Source organism: Ochotona curzoniae, unplaced genomic scaffold (genome assembly GCF_017591425.1).
Source record: "Ochotona curzoniae isolate NIBS_2020 unplaced genomic scaffold, NIBS_Ocur_1.0 scaffold_2453, whole genome shotgun sequence".
Lineage (NCBI taxonomy): Eukaryota > Metazoa > Chordata > Mammalia > Lagomorpha > Ochotonidae > Ochotona > Ochotona curzoniae.
This window is the reverse complement of record NW_024467094.1, coordinates 23384767-23403591: the sequence shown is the minus strand read 5'-3', so window position 1 is coordinate 23403591 and position 18825 is coordinate 23384767.

Below are 18825 nucleotides of genomic sequence, written 5' to 3'. Positions count from 1 at the left end.
ATCTGCCACTTGGATTTGTCTCCTGGCCAGCCTCCCTCATAGGCTCATGCTTAGATCCTGGGAAATGACAAACTATGAGTAAAAATAACAAAGAATGAATGCTGCCAACATTATGTATGAGACCAAGACTCTCTTCTCAAAACATAGCAAAATTTCACTTCCCATCACTTCTTCTCATAGTGTGATACATAGCGATATTGTACATAGAGAGTTGAGTCAATGGCAGTATAGGCTGCACATCTCCTGAATTCACATCTTTGAGCAATGCCCTCCTACCTTGTATCAGCCTGTGTGCTCAATAGAATGTGGCAGAAGTTCTGATATCTCTTTTCCAAGACTAAACAGCTCTACAGCTTCCTCTTTGGCCTGTCTCATCTCTAAGTCACTCACTCAAGGAGAAGCCAGCTGCCATACTGGAAAAAAAAATGTTGAAGCTCTGTAGAGAAATATATGTAGTGAGGCAGAGTCCGTCCATAACAGCAGCATGAAGGAACCATTTTGGAAATGGTTCCCACAATTCTAGCCAATATCTTGGCTGCAACCTCACAAAGGACCCTGAAACAGAACCATCCAGCTATATCATTTCTGGCTATCTGGCCTTCAGTAACTGGTGAGATTAAAATGTTACCTGAAGCTGCAAAATTGTTGGGTAATTTGTTATGCATCAATAGGTACAGATGTTGGTACCAGAAACAAGGTGCCGTCACAACAAATACATGGAAATGGCTTTAGAACAAGCAGGAAGCCAAAGCTGGAAAGAGTTTGAGGCAGACAGTGAAACTTAAAGGGCTTTGACCTTTAAGGAGCATGATGATGGAGCATGATGACTTTTCAGGAGATTGCAGAAAGAACAATTAGGGAGAGTAAGAAAATCCTGACTGCAAAGTGGAGGAAAGGAGGAGTCTCTGGGATACTGGAGTCAAGACTAGCAACACTGCCACAGGCAGTCACACTGAACCAAGCTAAGGTTTCTAAGCTATATGCCAAAGGCACCATATTGATTCTCCTTGATGTTCACAGTAAAATGTGAGCAGAGACAGGCAGCATGACAAGAGCTATTAAACATGAAGGAACTAGGGCTTGATGGTCTTGACATTTTCAAACACTCAAGATGACATCCCAGGCTAGTATCATGGCACCAGAAGTAAAGCTACTGTCTCCAACTCCAGCAAGCCATATGAACACTGGCTCAAGCCCCATCCATTCCACTTCCAATCCAACTCCTCTGCCAATACACCTGGGAAAGCAGTGGAAGATGTCCAAGTCCTTAGGCCCCTGTCACCAATGTGGATGAAGTTCCAGGCTTCTGGTTTTGGTCTGGCACGGCCCTTGCCATTTGGGGAGAGAATCAGAAGTTGAAAAATTAATCTCCCCTCCCACCTCTCTCTCACTGTAACTCTGCCTTCTAAAAAATAAAAGTAAATATTTATAAAAATATGACAACCTATGTTAGCATTGACAGATAGGTTCCATGCAATGATCAATTTAAGGGAAACAAGACCATAACATCCAGCCAGGGGTGTGACCAGAAAGCTCTAAGACAGAATCTTCCATCAGCTAAATACTCTTCTAAAAAGCTTAAGTGTGTGCCTAACATACACCCTTAAACAAAAGACCATCTAAGAAACTCAAGGATGTAGTCCCTCTGCCATTTCAGCAGAAGTTCATGGGTGTGTCTCAAAGAGAGTATGACTTGTGTCAGTGGGATGGATCTCATTTTCCCTACTTTTGAGCACAAATGTTGAGAGTGGTTATCTTCTGCCTGTCCCATCATAACACTATGAGCCTGAGTGCTCCCAGGCTGTTTCATATCTGGGGGATTATACTTCAGAATTCATGAATTTAAGAAATTGCACCTGAGGAACCTCATCTGCTCCTAACTTAGAGGAAAAAGTTCTGAGATTCAAGCTGATGCTGTAATTTAATGAGATTCAGGAATCCTGGGAAAAGATGAGTATATTTTGCATGTGAGAGGGATATAGTTTGTGGCCAGAGGGTGGAATGTGCTGTTTTTCAAATGTTCATAAATTGTTTTTATTCTTTCCCTTAAAAAATTTGGAAGCTAATTTTCCTCCATTTGAGTAGCTTTATGTTGGTGAATGGAATAAAGTGGAAATGATGGTGTATAACTTGCAATACCATGTCATGAAAGTCATCACAGCTCTCTACTTTCTTGTTCTTTTTTTAATGTTTAACAGGCAGAGAGAAAAAGACAAACAGGTATAGATCTCCCATCTACTGGTTCTCTCTGGCTCACAAAAACCAGAGCTGAGCCAAGCCAAAGCCAGGAGCCAGGAGCTTGATCTGAGTCCCCCAGTGACTCAACTATGTTAGCCATCATCTGCTGTCTGCCAGGATGCATATTAGCAGGAAACCAGAAGTGTACGTGGAGCTGGAACTCCAGCCCAGGCACTCTAATACAACATGCAGGCATCTTAAGCAGATCTTCACCTCTGTTCCCCCACTCTCCTTTAGACCCCTCACTCTGTAGGAGACTCAAGAAACTAGCAGAAAACACTTATGAGAACGGGAGTTGGGTCCCCTGCCAACACTCACGTGAATGAGCTCTTTTGCAAGTGGACTTTGGAGCCCAGCCCCAGCGAAGCCTTCATATAACTGTGCCTCCTGTTCATAGCCCAGTCACAGCCTCAGAGACCCTGTGCCAAAATCACATAGCCAAGCAACTCATGAATTCCTCCTCCACAGAAAATTTCAGGCAAGAAATGACACCCAAGCCTCCCCTTCAAACCCTACAGAGGCACAGTGAACATTTAGTACAAATGGAAAGACGGCTTGATTGTCTTTATTTTCTATGCCTGCAGCATAAACTGCTCTTGGCAAATTGAGACTTGAGATTTATCTCACGTAAAAGCACAAAGTGTACTTGATGACAGTTTTAAAGATCTATTCATATTCTAAGTGATTGGTTCCCACACTTGAGTAGGCAAAGGACTCCCTGGAAAGTTTAAGAATACAGATTCCCAGGTTCCACTCCCAGTGAGTCACCATCAGGAAATCAGGAGAAGAGGTTAGGTATTTACAGTTTTATCAAGAGCACCAGGACATTTTGAGGCAAGTGGTCTTAAGATTATCTTTAAGCCCCCTGTGTTGACAACGTGCTGAGGGACAGTAGCAACTAGTATAGTACAGAAGGGGTGGCAGTACCCAGCAGTTAAGATCATGGGTCGGCAACCCAGCAGAACTGGGTGAGCAGGCAGGCTCTGTCATTCCTTCACAGTGTCACCCTGGGTAAGTTATGTCATTTCTCTGTTTCCACAGCCAAGGAGTAAGGATCTTTTATTCACCCATTAGGCATCACTGCACAGATTCAATGAAACACTTTATTTAATTTACTTGCATAAATATCCGATACATCATCAATGCTTAGTAAATGTAAAATGCCTTTGATAGCAGTGCAGTATTATAGACGGAACAAGAAATGAGGAGCCTGACAGAACCATGGATCAAGTCCTACCACATAGGTTCATGGTGAAGATCAAATAAAATGGAGGAATACGTCACACCCAGCCCACACTAAGCACTTCATCTGTAACTGTTACCCTTCTTACCTCTCTCTAATGAGGCACACAGGTTACACCTAACAGACTGCTGGGTTGCCAGGACTCCAAACTGCAAATCTTCTGCATACAAAGAGTGTATCTAATACCCAAATTCTGTTTACCAACTATGTCTGTGCCATTTCTACATAAAACACCACCCAAAAGACATACTGTTAGATATGGAAGAAAATCTAGACGCCATGTGCTGCAATATACCTACCCATTTCATGAAAGAGATATTGAAGTCTCAAAGGATTAAAAGGTGTGAGAAAGCCCCACCTCTGGTGAGTGGCCATTCCAGGCAACCTTGAAGCCTGTCCCTAAATTTCTCAGCTTGGGGCTATTGCTTTTGGGTTGTTGCTGTTCCCAGCAGTAGAGGTTTATACTTGGTCTTTGCCCATGCAATTGGAAAAATAGGCATTAGGAAAGCATTAACTCAGGCACAGAGGAGGCAGAGACTGTGTGTGTGTTGGGTTCAGCAAGCCACTGCCTGTGCCAGGCCCCTGCCTTCAGATGCCACATTCCAGATGCTCTTTGTCCTAGGGTCCACCCCTATGGCATTCTTCATCATAGCTAAGGCTGGAGAACATACCCTGTTGGGTTAACATTTTGAGGACAACGAGATGGATAAAAAACTTCCTGGAGAGAGAGGCTGGGTCCCCATCTCCAGCTCCACTGGACAGTCAGAAAAACTATCTTGAAAGGGTGCTGTGATAAGAAGCTCACCAGACAAATTTAAAGTTTAAGTCCTAGCTATGCTGCTGTGTGACTGGATTTCTATCCCTCCTCTTCCTTAACCTCTCAGCGCCTCCATTTCCTCAGTCCCATTAAGAAAAGTAACACCTGTTATCCTACCTCATCACAGTTGAGAGAAACCTTGAAAGCCTAATCTACACTTGAGTTTAGACAAAAGGCCAGAAGTGATAGACAAGCCTAACCCAACCCTCTAATCTGCTAGGTAGATAGATAGATAGATAGATAGACAGATAGATAGATAGATAAACTTTATTTGTATGATGCTCTAAATATGTGTGAACTAACAGAGAAAGGTGGCCTGCACATTGTGGTGTCTAAGAATTGAGTTCAATGAAACTAGCTCACCGAGAATCCAGAGAGCAAAGACATTTCAGTAGCATCTGTCTTAGAGTTCACGAGATTCTCAAATACAGAAAGAAAATGTTTTCCATTTCAGGATGTGGAATAAAAGATAGCCCATTAGGTACAAGGGTAGTGAGAGCCGGGGGAGCTCTGAGCCCCAGAGATAGGCCAAGAGGAAGGCTGGGGTCCAGGGCAGGAGCATGTTGAAGGAGAAGGGCCCATTGGCAGGCACTAGGGATATGTCCCAAACATCCGGATCCCATTGCTCCAGCAGGGCAAGAGGCTTCAGAGACATGCTGAGCGGAAGATGGCAGGGCTTTGTTTTATTTTTGGAGTTGGCCAAATCAAAAGAATTTGGGAAATTGTGGGAACAGTTGTGCTGAAGCACAGACTCTGCCAGGTTGGCGTAGGCCTGTTTATAAGTAATTCAATCTGAGGCAGGGAGGAGCTGTGAGTGTGCCTGCACGCACGCACACACACACACATGCATGCACAAGCCCGTGGCGACAGGAGGCCTGATCTTCCCTTGCTGGTTTCTGAGCTGGTGGCCAAGGCACATGGGCTCTGGGCCAGTATTCATTCATCCATTCACTCAAATATTTACTGAGTGCCTACAACCACATGCGGCATGTGGCAAGCTACGGGGATAACAAGAACTCAGTCTCTCCCCAGGCACACGTAGGATTCTGTAGAAATGCTGATCCCTAGGCCTTTTTCTCTAAGCCTAAGTAAATAGAGAAGAGTGGAGGAGGAATTAGGGGATAGGCTATTCATGAGGAGAGGCAGAGTACAATGATGTCTCCACCTATTTGCCAAACCTACTCTTCATACTTTTATTCAGGTGTCAGTCGGGGGTCCCCTTGGTCTTCAGGACAGGAGACACATTCCCTAGATTTAGGGAATGCATAATAAATTATCTAAATCTATTACTGTTTCCACATTACTCTTGGTCAGTAACTGGACAATGTGGGCTACATAGCTACAAGAACTCTCCAGGACAGAGATTCTTCTTAAATAAAAATATTAAGCTTTTGTTTCCCATCCCTGTCCCTACTGGAACACAGAAGAATGGCTGGAAGTATAGGAACCATTTTAAAGCCATGAGGCAACATGTTGACAAGCTAAGATGGTGGGACTCCAAGAATGAGCCTGGGATTTGATACCACTGTGTCCCTTTATCATAGCTGCACTGTTTTTCCATAGACCCTCACCAGGTAGGACTGAAAAAGAGAATAAGACAAAAGGTGTATTTATTGGGATTTTCTGTTACTTGCAACTGAGTGCATTCCTAAGTGATCTGTTATCAATGTCATGAGAAAACCACCTTGCAGAGGATAAAAGGATCCCAGCCCCAAGAAAGTCCACTGGGAAGAGCCAGAAAATGAAGCACTCAAACTTTAAAATGTATATATCTAACATTTAATATTTAAAACATATTTTATGTAATAAAAATATGAGTATATCATATGTATATATGTATATTATATATATGTTGCGGGCCAGACACAACAAGAAAGATGTTCCATCTGCTGATTCACTCCCCACATGCCTGCAACAGCCAGGACTGTGCCAGGCCAAAGCTAGGAGCCAGGGACTTCACCTGGCTCTCTCATGTGAGTGTAGGAGACACAAATGTCTAAATATCACCTGCTGCCTTCCAGGGTACACATTAGCCAGAAGCTAGAATCTAGAATTGAGCCAGGATTCAAAGATAGGTACTCTAATACATAAAACAGGCATCCCAAGTAGTGTTTTAACTGCTGCCACAAACGCCTGCCCCTTCAACTAGACTTTTCAAAAGAAACCTGGGCAGCCTGTTCTCCGCTGCATGCTGAGAGTATGATGGTGGCAGACCATCCCTTCTCACTGCAAGGACCTCAGCACCATAGCCCTGTTCTCCCATTCAAGTACTAACCAAGCCAGACCCTACTTATCCTCTGAGATCAGACGAGATTTGGCATGTTCAGGGCACGTTCAGGGTGTTATGGCTGTAGACTAAAGCCCTTTTCTGAAGAGGACTTACTAAATCATTCTAACCCCAATGCTTTGCTTCACAGTGCGAGCTGGCAATATAATGTATACTGGAAGTAACCAGTAAGGTGAGACTTTATACTGTGTGTGTGTGAACGGAAGTTGCTATTGAGAAACTGCTATTGCTTGTCTAATAAGAGGCATGCAATTATGTGAGTCTGATTGTCTGACAGTAGGTCCTATAACCTGTGTGAGTCATGTTTGCCAAGTGTAATGGACTCTACTTCATGGAGCTGTTTTAAGGATTAAGTGAATTAGTCCTTAGTCTTAGAATTAAATCTCAGAGCAAATGCCCAGCATGTGATAAATCTTCAGTAGATACTACCTAATATTGGCAATAATCCCACTGATTTGAGATGTACATGGGTTCATATTTTAACATCTCTGAAGTCATGTTTTTCAGGGAACAGTATGTGTCATAGGTAATTGGAAGTGGTTTTTTTTCTTGATTGTTTTATTTTTGTTTCACAATCTGTATTTTGTTTTTACACAATGTGAAATTATATTCTGGGAACAAATCTCCTGATTGTGAAAAAGGCCCACTTGAGCAGGCCTACAGGTATTAACATATACAAAGCACATAGGGACCTCACAGCCACCAAGTAGGGAGACTTGCGGGCTTGTCCAAATCCACCTCCCTGCTTCTACTGTTTGTGTAACTAAAGGCTTAGGTGGCAAAACAGGCAAATTTGCATCGGGACCAGTAGATCTGGAGGCCAATGCTTAAAAAAAAATTATTTGAAAGGCAGAGTTATGGAGGTAAGGGAAAGAGAGGATCCTCCACTTGCTGGTTCACTGCCCAAATAAACTCAAGGGCCAGGATTGGGCTAGTTCCAAGCAGGAACCTGAAACTCCATCTGGATCCCCAACATGGGTAAGAGGAACCCCAAGTACTTGGCTCATCTTCCACTGCTTTCTCAGGCATGTTAACAGAGAGCTGAGTTGAAAGTAGAACAGACAGGATTTGACGTGGCACTCATACCAGACACTGGTATCATATGCAGTGGCTTAATCTACTATAGTACCACCCTGGACCCAGTGTTTTATTTTGTTTTTTTTTTTAATCTCACAATTCAGAAGTTTAATAGTGTTTTTGTTTCTGGTAAGGATCACAGAGCAGAGGGTAAAGGAATAAAGAACATTTGCTGAACAGGAACCCATATGTAAAAGAGGTAAAGGGGGTATGTTCCAGGATCCTTTGTAATAACCCACTTATGTAACCAATACAGTTCCACAACAGAATGTGTTCCCGTGGGGAAAAATAACCCAATATTTCTCAAATGTTTTTTCTTCAGTACAACTCCATTGGAAGCCAAAACTTAATATTTGTTTTAGTGAGGACAAATCAATTCCGTAGCATTAGCAACAAAAAAATTAGCAATTACAGTCCAACAGTATACATAAAATTGTGTATCATTATCAGGTGAAAACACTCAAAAATGCAAGGATGTCTCAACTTTGAAACATCAGTTAGTATAATCATTTATGAATAAAGAAAATCACATAATTATGTCGAGAAATATAGAAAAAAATCTGAAACATTGACATGCAATTATGACAAAATAGTTAAACTAGGACTAGAGAGCATGTTTCTTGCCCTTTTACATAATATCTGTCTTTTTTTGGAGGGGGAAAATGATGCCATCATATACTTCATGAGCACGTGATGAATTCTACTAGAGAATAAAGATTATCTGGAAGCAACCAAACTGAAATAAAAACATCAAAACACATGGGATACAGATTTTACTTTCATGTTCATAACAAAATTGAGAAGAAGGTGTGGAGAATTCCTGTAGTGCCTTGGCCACCACACATGCATAGTCTCCACAACAACCAGCATCCCTATCACAGAAGTATGCTTGCTACAATCCACGAACCTCTATGGACACCTCATTGTCTCCCAGACTCCACAGATTACAGCTGGCATCAGTCTATGGGTTCTGACCATTGTGTATGCCCTATAACATGTTTATCTACCAGAATGGCATCACACAGAATAACTTCACCCTCCAAAGTTCGGTGCTCTACCCATTCATCCCTCTTGTACTACTAACCCTTATCTTTATATTATCTCCACAGTTCTCAAAGATTATATATTTGCTCCTTTCATGTCATAAGATAAATTTAGGAGGCCAGAGCTGTGTCACAGAGAGCTAAGCCACTGCCTACAGTGTCCAACATCCCATATGGGCATTGGTTCAAGACCCAGCTGCTCCACTTCCAATACCTGGTAATGGCGTGGAAAATCAGCAGAAGACAACCCAAGTGTTTAGATTTCAGCACCCACATGGGAGACTTGGAAGCAACTCTAGGCTCCTGGCTTTGATCTGACCCACCCCTCTCTGTTGCAGCCTTTGGGGAAGTGAACCAATGGATGAAAGATCTATCTCTCCCTCTTTGTATGTCTTTCTAACAAATAAATAGATAAGTTGGTTAATAAAAAATAAGATGCATTTAAGGTCCTTGAGGCCTTTCTCTTGACAGTTCTTTTCAATGCTACATAATCATTCATGGCCCAGATGCATCACTGTTTATTTTTTCATCTCCTAAAGGGCACCCACATTTCAGAGATTATGACTAAGACTGCTTTCAACATCTGTGTGCCAGATTTTGGGTTATATGGGTTTTCAAGCCCTGTGGATAAACACCAAAAAGCTGAATGACTGAACAGCATGGTAAGAACACATTCTTTTTTTTTAAGATTATTTTATTTCTATTGGAAAATCAGATATACAGAAAGAGGGAGAAACAGAGAGGAAGATCTTCCATCCATTGATTCACTCCCCAAGTGGTTGTAACAGCCTGAGCTGCACCGATCCATAGCCAGGAGCCAGGAGCTTCTTCTGGGTCTCCCACGCAAGTGCAGAGTTCCAAAGCTCTGGGCCATCCTTAACTGCTTTCCCAGACCACAAGCAGGAAGCAGGGCTGCCGGGACACAAACCAGCGTCCATATGGGATCCCAGCACATGCAAGGCGAAGACTCTAGGCTACCACAACGAGCCCAAGAATACATCTGTGTTCCAAGAAACTGCCACAATGTCCCCCAACATTTCTGCACCACTTTGTGTTTCCGCCAGCAGAGATGGTTCCTGTGGTTCTTCTCCAGAATCTGGTATTATCAGGGTCCTGAGTTTTGGCTATTCTAACAAAGGAGTGGTGGCATTTCATGTTCATTGACTCTTCCATGATGACATATGACATGAAGCATATTTGTCACCTGCAAATCCTTTTTGATGAGGTGTGTATTAAAGTCCTCAGCCCGTTTTTTTAAACCAAATTGTCTTCTTATTGTTGAGATGTTTAAGTTCCAGTCAAAGTTTTGGTAATAATTTTCCATCAAATACATCTTTTGCAAATATTTCCTTCTGGCCAGTGATTTGTCATTTCATCCTCTGAACATTATCTTTTGTAAATCAGGAGTTATTTATTTAATGAATGTTAACTTTATCATCATTTCTTTTGTCAATCATGCCTTTGATTTTTATATCTTAAAAGCCATCACTTGGGGATGGTACTGTGGCATAGCAAGTGAAGTTGCCACCTGCAATGCCAGCATCCCACATAGGCTTCATGTGCCAGCTGCTCCACTTCCAATCCAGTTTCTTGCTAATGACCTGACAAAATTTGTAGAAGAAGTCATCTAAATTCTTGGGCCCAGCTACCTATGTGGAAGACCTGGAAGAAACTCTAGGTTCCTGTCTTCAGCTTGACCCAGCACTAGCCATTGTGGCTCTCTGGGGAGTAGACCAGTACATTTCTCCTTCTCTATAACTCTGGCTTTCAAATAAATATTTAAATTTTAATAAATAAATATTTAATCAATATTTCCTTGAAAAGTTGACTGAGTTGCTGAGAGGCATAGAAAGAAAGAGAGTGTGTGTGTGTTAATTATCTCTCATCTGCTCGTTAACTCCCCAAAGAAGTCAGGGGCTTGCTTCTTCAGGACTTGCATGCGGTTGTAGGAACCTAAGCAGTTGGGCCATCCTCCACTGCTTTCCCAGTGGAGGGAAAAGGGAACTGGATGAGCAGTGGGGCAACCAGGACTCAAACTCATCCATATGGCATGCTGGAGCCACAGACAGCAGCTTTATCCACTATATTATGACACCATCCCCCAGTAAGCAAAATCTAAACAAAAGAAAAAACACAAAAACACATGACAAAAATAAGCAGCACAACAGTAAAGTGAACATGGTTTTAGCTCCCTCCATGTCCCAGATAGATGAACTAAATATTAAAAGAAAAAAAAAGCCACCATTAAAGCCCAAGGTCATCTAGATTTTCATCTATGTTATCTTCTAGAAGCTTTATAGCTTTGTGCTCTACATTTAGGTTTGTGATCTGTTTTAAGTGAACTCTTGTGGAGGGTATAAGGGCTATGTCTATATTCATTTTTATGCATGTGAGAATGCAATTGTTCCAGCACCATTTATTGAAAAAGCTGTTTGATCGATGCTTGTGTCAATCTCAAGGTTATTCAAATACCTGAGAAATTCAGATTACACAGAGAAAGCACCTAAGCAGAAAGACATGCAAGGCCTCCCAAAGGAGCTCTCCAGGAGGAAAGGGAGAAGAGCCAGAACTCAGCCCATCAGGGTTTTCAAGTAGCCTTGTGTGTCAGAGGTGGGCTGAGGGTAGCTCTACCAGCTCCCAGGTGACACACCTGCATCTAATAAAATCCCAGGAGGGGGCCCAGCACCAAGACATAACAGGTTATACCTCCCTTTACCTGCAGCACCAGCACGCCATTATGGATACTGGTTCAAGTCTAGGCTGGTCTACTCCCCTTCCAGCTCTGCTGGTAGCCTGGAAAGGCATCAGAGGAGGGACCAAGTCAGTGTGCTCCTGCACCTGTTAATGAAAATTGACTACCTCGGGTGCCAGGTCCATGAGCCCTGGAGGCAGGGAATCCAGCAGGGCCTGGATCACCTGATTCAGGTCCTAGGACACACCTGCAAGAACTGGTCCTCCTCACTGGAAAAGACAGAGCAATGAACAGAAGGTCTCTTAGCACATGGAGGATATGGCAACCCAGCCCATTAGGGCCTGCAGAGGACATCCAATAGCACAGCAGAGGAAGGAGAGTGGAACACATTGGACAACTACCCCAGCCAAACAATTACAGCAAAAATCTGGACGAATTGAAACTCTAAGGTCAACTATGTCAGCCAGTGGACATTGGTAGGGTTTTCTCATCCTTAGATCGGCAAATCAACAGCATTTCAGAACTATCGAAACCACCTGGACAGAATCCTTGGTGCATGAGCTACACTGGGACCCTGGGTTGATACTGGATGGCCATTCCCCATCCCTGGGTACTGGGGTGGTGGAAAGGCTGGGTATGACTTCTCCCCTTATCTCCCCCATTCCCTGGAAACAGGAAGAAGAAATAGAAAACTTGGAAACAATGATCACACCAACTTTTCCCTAACCCTCCATTCTTTCCACCTGATCAACTGCGTAAATATCATCTAAAGTTTAAAATTAAAGAAAAAAGAAAGAAAAATGACCACCTTAAATCCACATGGAAGGCCCACCCAGTTTTGGCTGTTGCAACCATCTGGGTAGTGAACCAGCACAAGAAAGCCTAATTTCTTTTTCCTCTTGTTCTTCTTCTCCTCTCTTTGTAACTCTTTCAAATGAAAAGAAAATAAATCTCTAAAATAAATTAACAATAAAATCTCAGAAGGGTTGATTCTGACAAGAGTAAGCACTTGGGGGAGGGAGACTGCAATTTACCCAGGAAGAAGAGGCATCTGACAGGAGGGGAAATCAATCTTCTGCTAGGCAAGATAGGGGCCAAAGACCCTTTCAACTGTAACAAGTGAAAAGTGACCTTATATTTTAGTTCAAAAAAATGGAGCACATCATATAAGTGAAACTCTTATTATCTCCTAGCAGCCAACATTTGTCAAGTGCGCAGCCTGTGTGCACCGTCTGCAGGTTATCAGATTTGCTCTACACAGAAAGTGGCAGCAGCAACTCACAGCACAATTGAGGGACAAGGCAATGAGAGCCAGCGAAGTCAATCAACTTCTCTGTGCTCACACAGCTGGCATGCAGCAGAGCTCATATTCATTTTGCCACAGAGCCTGGGTGAATCATAACCATTTATGATGGCAGGTGAAGTGCCTTCTTTGCCTGGCAGTGTTCCAGTGACTCCTGGCTGCAGGCTGCTGGGTGGCGAAGGTTGCTCCCCACTCCTGTCTAGCTCTAGGAGCATTCTCACCAACACCGTGGTGTGTGCTGCAGCCTCTACCACAATGCTCCTTCCCCCGGCAATGTTCTTTCTACAATGTCAGCTCAGGTTGCTGTAACAAGATATCCTAGACTGGGTGGCTTACACAATACCCCTTAATTTCTGCACCATCTAAAGGCTGGAAAGACAAGACCCAAATTCAGTGTGTCTCGGCTTCCAGTGAGGGCTCTCTTCCCTGTCTGCAGGTGGCTTCCTTGCCTGTAAAGGGAGTTTCTGTCTCCTTCTGTCTTTTCATAAGGTCCTACCACATGAGAATCTCACCTTGATGACTTCATTCAACCTTAATTATCTCCTAATCATGGCATCTCAGACACTGTCATTCTGGGGCCACGATTCAGGCCACGGAGAGTATTGATGCTTCATGAGAGAACCAATTTTTCTATGAATATTCACTCCCAAGCATTTCTAAGATCCCAGAACATTATATCTTACTAAGAACAATCCAAGAGGAAATCAAACCAAACTCTTCGTTACATGAATGAGCCTGCTGGTCTGACATGATAGGGGCCTACCTGGAGCCACACAGGCCCTCTCATGCCAGTGATGTCATGGCCTTCATGGCTAGGTCTCAAAGGACTGGTGATGACAACGGTGAGGAATAAGCCTCTACCACATGATAGGCACTGTATCATTTCGTTTAAATACACTGCTTGGTTTAACCTTCAGAGCAGCCCATTGTGAGGGGTGTTATCATGCACTGATAAAGATGAGGCCCCTTTACTCCCTCTCACAAGGCTCATCAGGTGGTGGAGTCCGGATCCTCTGCGGTTTCTGTTTTACTTCCACTAAGCAAGCGGACATCCTTATGGGGTTCTTAGTGCTGTGGTTGCTGAGCCAAGGCTTCCAGCCAAGTCAAGGTCATGGACACTCAGGATCAGCCCTAAGGACCAAGGAGGTGCCAGGAGTGACAGAGCAAAGGAAGGAAAGAAACAGGAGATGGACCTTGACAGCTTCCCAAGATGTCACCGTGGGGAGCTGTAGCCCATCTGTCTCACCTAGGAAGCCTGGGATTTTTCTTCTCCGGGTTTACCTTCAAGCAGTACGTCCTTTCAGCATACCTTGCAGACAAGTACAAACCATGCCAGCCCACCCTCCCCTCAGGCTGCAAAGGAAGTGAACTTGGCATTCTGTCTTCCTCACTTGGCATGAATCACGAGGCAGCCCCAAAGGAATGGGGCAAAGCTGGCTGTCGGGCTGATGGGCTATTGTCTGTGGCCTGGAGCAAAGGAAGCCAGCTTGCAGGAGAAAGGTGAACAGCTGGCGCTGGCCCAAGAGAACCACGGAGGCCCCTTGCTCCTGCTGCCGGGCTCCTCTGCCCTGGCCCCCAGGCTAAGGAACAATACGAAGGGCGCTGTCAGGAAGTGACACTGAAATGCCATCCTCCCTAGACCTCCTTCAGCCTCTGGCAAAAGGAGGTTCCCGGAGGGAGTATTTTTAGTTTGACAAATGAAAGCCTGGGCCCGAGGACAGCAGGGATTAAGGGAGCTCTTCTCTGACACTCCTGGAGACGGGGAGATGATGAGTCAGATACAGAGGGCTTAGGCACGACTTCTCAAGACATTCCTCAAGCATGAGCGCAAGCCAGCCACAAGGATACCTCCTGCGCTCCGCGCTCCATGCTCGGGGAGGAGGGTTGCGCCTCTGCATGACTGCCCGCTGCCACCATGGGCGTCTTCGTGGCGCATTGCTGGACAGCGACTGGGGAGATCAAAGCTACCACCGCGCTGCTTTCTGGAACCCGGAGTCAAAAGATCTGCGTTCCAGTCCAGACTTCATGCGTGTTATCTGTGAGCTTGGGTGTCTTCATTTCCCCTCCGGCACCTATGTCTGCCCCAGCTATACATCCGGAGTCTCATGGTGGGGGGGAAAATGGATTGCGCATGCCCATTTTTTCTCCGTGACTCCAGCGCCCGCTCACGTGTGTACTGAGAACCAGGTGGCGGGTTGACGGGTAGCGGAAAGCAGTCCTGGTGCTGACTCAGCTCCACTTCAGCAATCCCAAATGCTCTGTGCCAAGGAGCTCATCCCCCCTCCCCCCATCTTGCAAATGAAGAAAATTGAGGCTCTGTGAGAGTAGAGTAGCTCGCCTCCGGTCATAGACTCAACAATCAGCGTCAGATCCCGAGTCCACTTGACACTGAAGTCCATGCCTTGAATCTCTGCCCTGGCGACCGGGTGACTGAGTTCGAGGCCAGCAAGAGAACACCTGTCCCCAAAAGTTGAGTAACGGTGTCATCAGCATAGTGTATAGGGTTAGGTCCTCATCGAGGAGCCAGAGGAGGGGAACAGTGGCTGACAAAGAAGGACCACAGTAGACTTGGAGATTTGAGTACAGAGCAGAAGTTGAACGGGGTGGTGGTGAGAGGCATGCAGGTCTGGCCTCTGGCTACTGTGCACCCCAGCTCCAATATGCTCATGGTGATGTGAAGGGTGCACTTACAAGTCCAAATCTACTCCTTTGGCTGGAAGAGCGCCAGTGGCAACAGACAGTGTGTAGTGTGCCCTTCCAAACTGGTTGGTGCTTCCTAGGGACTCAGTACCATGTCACAGAGTGAATTCTACCTCAGGAATATAAAACCAAGATGAACAAATGACCCCAAAGGCCACTCCACACCCCTTCCCCCTCCAGGCATCCTTGGGCTTGCAATTTCATTTCAGGACAAACAGTAAGAGGCCATCTGTGTGTGTGCCACTTCTTAAAAATGCCCATGGCTGTCCTTCCATTGCTAAATTTAGTGTTATTTCACACAATCGCATTCTCCCTTTAAGTAGGTGATCTAAGTCCTAAGAATTCACTTTTTATCCCCTCATGGTACTTGACAGTGTTATAGTTTTAAATAGAAAACCAAAGAGGCCCATAAGTTTAGTGATTTCTTCCTTAATCTTCTTTCAGGAAGGAAGGAAGGAAGGGAAGGAGGGAGGGAGAGAGGAAGGAAGGTGGGAGAGAAGAGAGGTTGCGGGAGATGGGAAGGGGAGAAGCAGAGACAGCGGGAGGGAGTCTGGCTCAATGAGGAACTTGCTCTCTCTGCATGTGTAGGAAGACACCCCCACTCCCCAGCTCAGCCAAAGCCCAAAGACTTGCAGCAGCCCCACTCTTGACCCTCTCCAGAGGTCCTACGCCCAGCATCACTCCTGCAGCCCAGGATTTGATGAGTGTCACTGTCTCTCTCATCCCCCTCCTCCACCTCCAGGAGACCACGGGGAACTGCTCGCTCCTCAGTGTCAAGAAAGGGGAGCAAGTGGCCTGCTGGGACCTGCCAGGTGACAGGAACACACAGCAGGTCCTGGCTTCATTTCAACACTAACCACTAAAGATGCTCAGCCCTGATTCTTCATCTTCCCCTCCGCAACAATGCAAGACCTCCCATCACAGTGCAGGTTCCAAGGCAGGCTTCCCTGCTCACAGACTTTGGGCCTCATCCATAAAATGGGGTCAGCTATGCCATCTGCCTCAAAAAGAAATCATGAATCTAAAGGAAGGCAACTGAACATGCTGCTGTGGAGACGAATGGGTCTCCCAGAGGACCAGTCCCAACAGACCTCCCTAAGTGATGGCCATGGCTCTTTTCCTACATATCCTGCCACATCTCCTGGATGTCCTCCCACTGTGTCAGCCCCAGATCCTAACTTTTTAGTTTTCATCTTATGGAAGCACGGCGGAGGGAGGTTCTTGCAGGAGGGAGCTGCCGCACACTTGGACACCAGGGAGCAGAACCGGTGAGAGCATTATATAAAATTGCGGTTTCTAGTTTGTTCCCCAGTCCCAACCCTACCCCAACACCACAGCCAAGTAGACATGCTATAGTCACGCTCTTGCTGGGAGTGTAAAAGTGAACTGGAACTGGAAGCAAAGCTAGATTCCTAATGGAAGTGGTGGCTTGGTCTTCATGGGACTTTGCCTTCAGGTACACATGAACTCACAGCACCCACCTCCTACTATGGGTATGACTCTTGGGTATGAATGGCAGGTGGGAGACACCTCCATATATCCCAGGTCACCTTGGGTCTCACCTATCCTGACTTATTGCCCATAGACCCTACACTGAGAAAGATGGGGACCCAAACCCCAGCTCTACCATTGAGCAGCTGCTTTGTCTCAAGCAAAAACCACTTCAGATTCTTCCTCTATAAAGAGCAATCCCTGAAGTGCCAGTCTCCTGGAGATGTGCTGTAGAATTACTACCATCATCAGAACTAAGATCAGTCAGAGTAACTAAGACAAGCAGGAACATAGCAATAGCACCCATGCTCACTGCAATTCAGATTTGGGTCAAATTGACTCATATCCAGTTTCCTTCAATAGAGAAAGATTAACACCCAATCCTCAATTTCCCTGTCTGTAGGATAGATTCCTAACACCTATCTCTCATGAAAGCTGCAAACAGAGTTAGACAGGCCCCAACAGACGATAAACACAAGTAAGTGCTGATTCCTCTCTCTTTCATCCTATCTTGGATGCTCCTTCTGTGTTTTCCTAAAACCTCAGTCTTCTCCCCAAGAGAAACATCTAGAAATACCCTAGAAACAGTTCAGTTCTTTGTGCCTTCAATCAATCATTAACTAAAAATCATCAAGTTTTTTCCCCAAAAACTTGGAGAAACCATCAGATGGCGAAATGAATAGGAGGCTTGGAGGTCAGCTGACCTCCTGTTTTACAGACGTGAGAAACTGGGGTCAAAGCCGAGAAACCATGGGCCTAAGTTGAGAAATGCACCAACCCAGGAGGAAGGCCTCACTCCTCCTGATTCCCTACCCAGTGCTTGTGCCGTATTTTGTGGGTCCTTAGATTTCTCTTCCTTTTTTCCCAACCATCCGAAGCATACGCATGTATACACAGGAACATGCGCCTGTGCTCCCAGACTTAAAGGCACGGGCTGGGGGTGCTCTGGAACGGAAATCAAAGACAGCCCCACAGACAGCAGAGGGGTAGCAACACACAGCCCCACAGCATGGCCCCCTCCCAGCGCCAAGCCCCCAGCTTAGCCATAACAAGAGGGACTTGGGGGCCATTAGGGAATGGAGCCTCTGAGCCATGACGTCATGTGGCTGGCGGGTGTCTGTGGGCCTTGAAAGTGAAAGGGGATTAGGCCAGTGTTCTGGGGCTAGGCCACCCAGCCCTGGGGGGCCAAAAGCAGACCACCTGCCCTGCCTAAGAAATGCTTGCCAAAGTACCAACATGAGAAATGAATTTTTAAATCTGACATTATTAAAAACAATCAGCTCTGATTTCAAAGGCTGACAAGCCTGCCCCTGCACCACTACCCACCCAGACCCAGCCCACTCCACCAGGGCAACTAACCCGTGACATCAGAGTCTGCCCCAGGGAGCATGTCTGGTGAATTAGCACTATCTACAGAGGAGGAGGATGGAGTTACAACCTCATCAATTGGGGGAAACCTCGGGAATCCTCCCTGGCTTAGCTCACATTCCCCAATGCCTGTCACACGCACACATGCCAGAACCAGGGGGTCTTTACAGCAACTCTGTTGCTTCCTACACTCTGTAAAATGAGCTTCCAAGACCCAGGAGAGACAGGCAGCTCCCAGTCACCCTCTGAATCCTACCTGCCAAAGTGGATCACACAATTTCTCTCCCTCTCTCTGCCATTTCCTCTTCCCCGACTTCATCCCCACCCTGCTGTTCAGGTGCAGGCTGTGTCACTTCTGGATTGTAAGGGGCACAGTGATGGCCTTAAGTTGCTCTCCCTGCTGCCTCGCTTGCCCTCCAACCCAAAAGCTCTCAACTTGGACTGAACAACTGGATGCAGCCCGGGGTCAGAATCTTGACATATCTTTTGAAGCATCCCTGCAGATTAAGAAAGCAGCCAGGGTAAGGCAGCAAGGAGGGGGCAGCTCTAAGGCTGTCCCAGAAGTG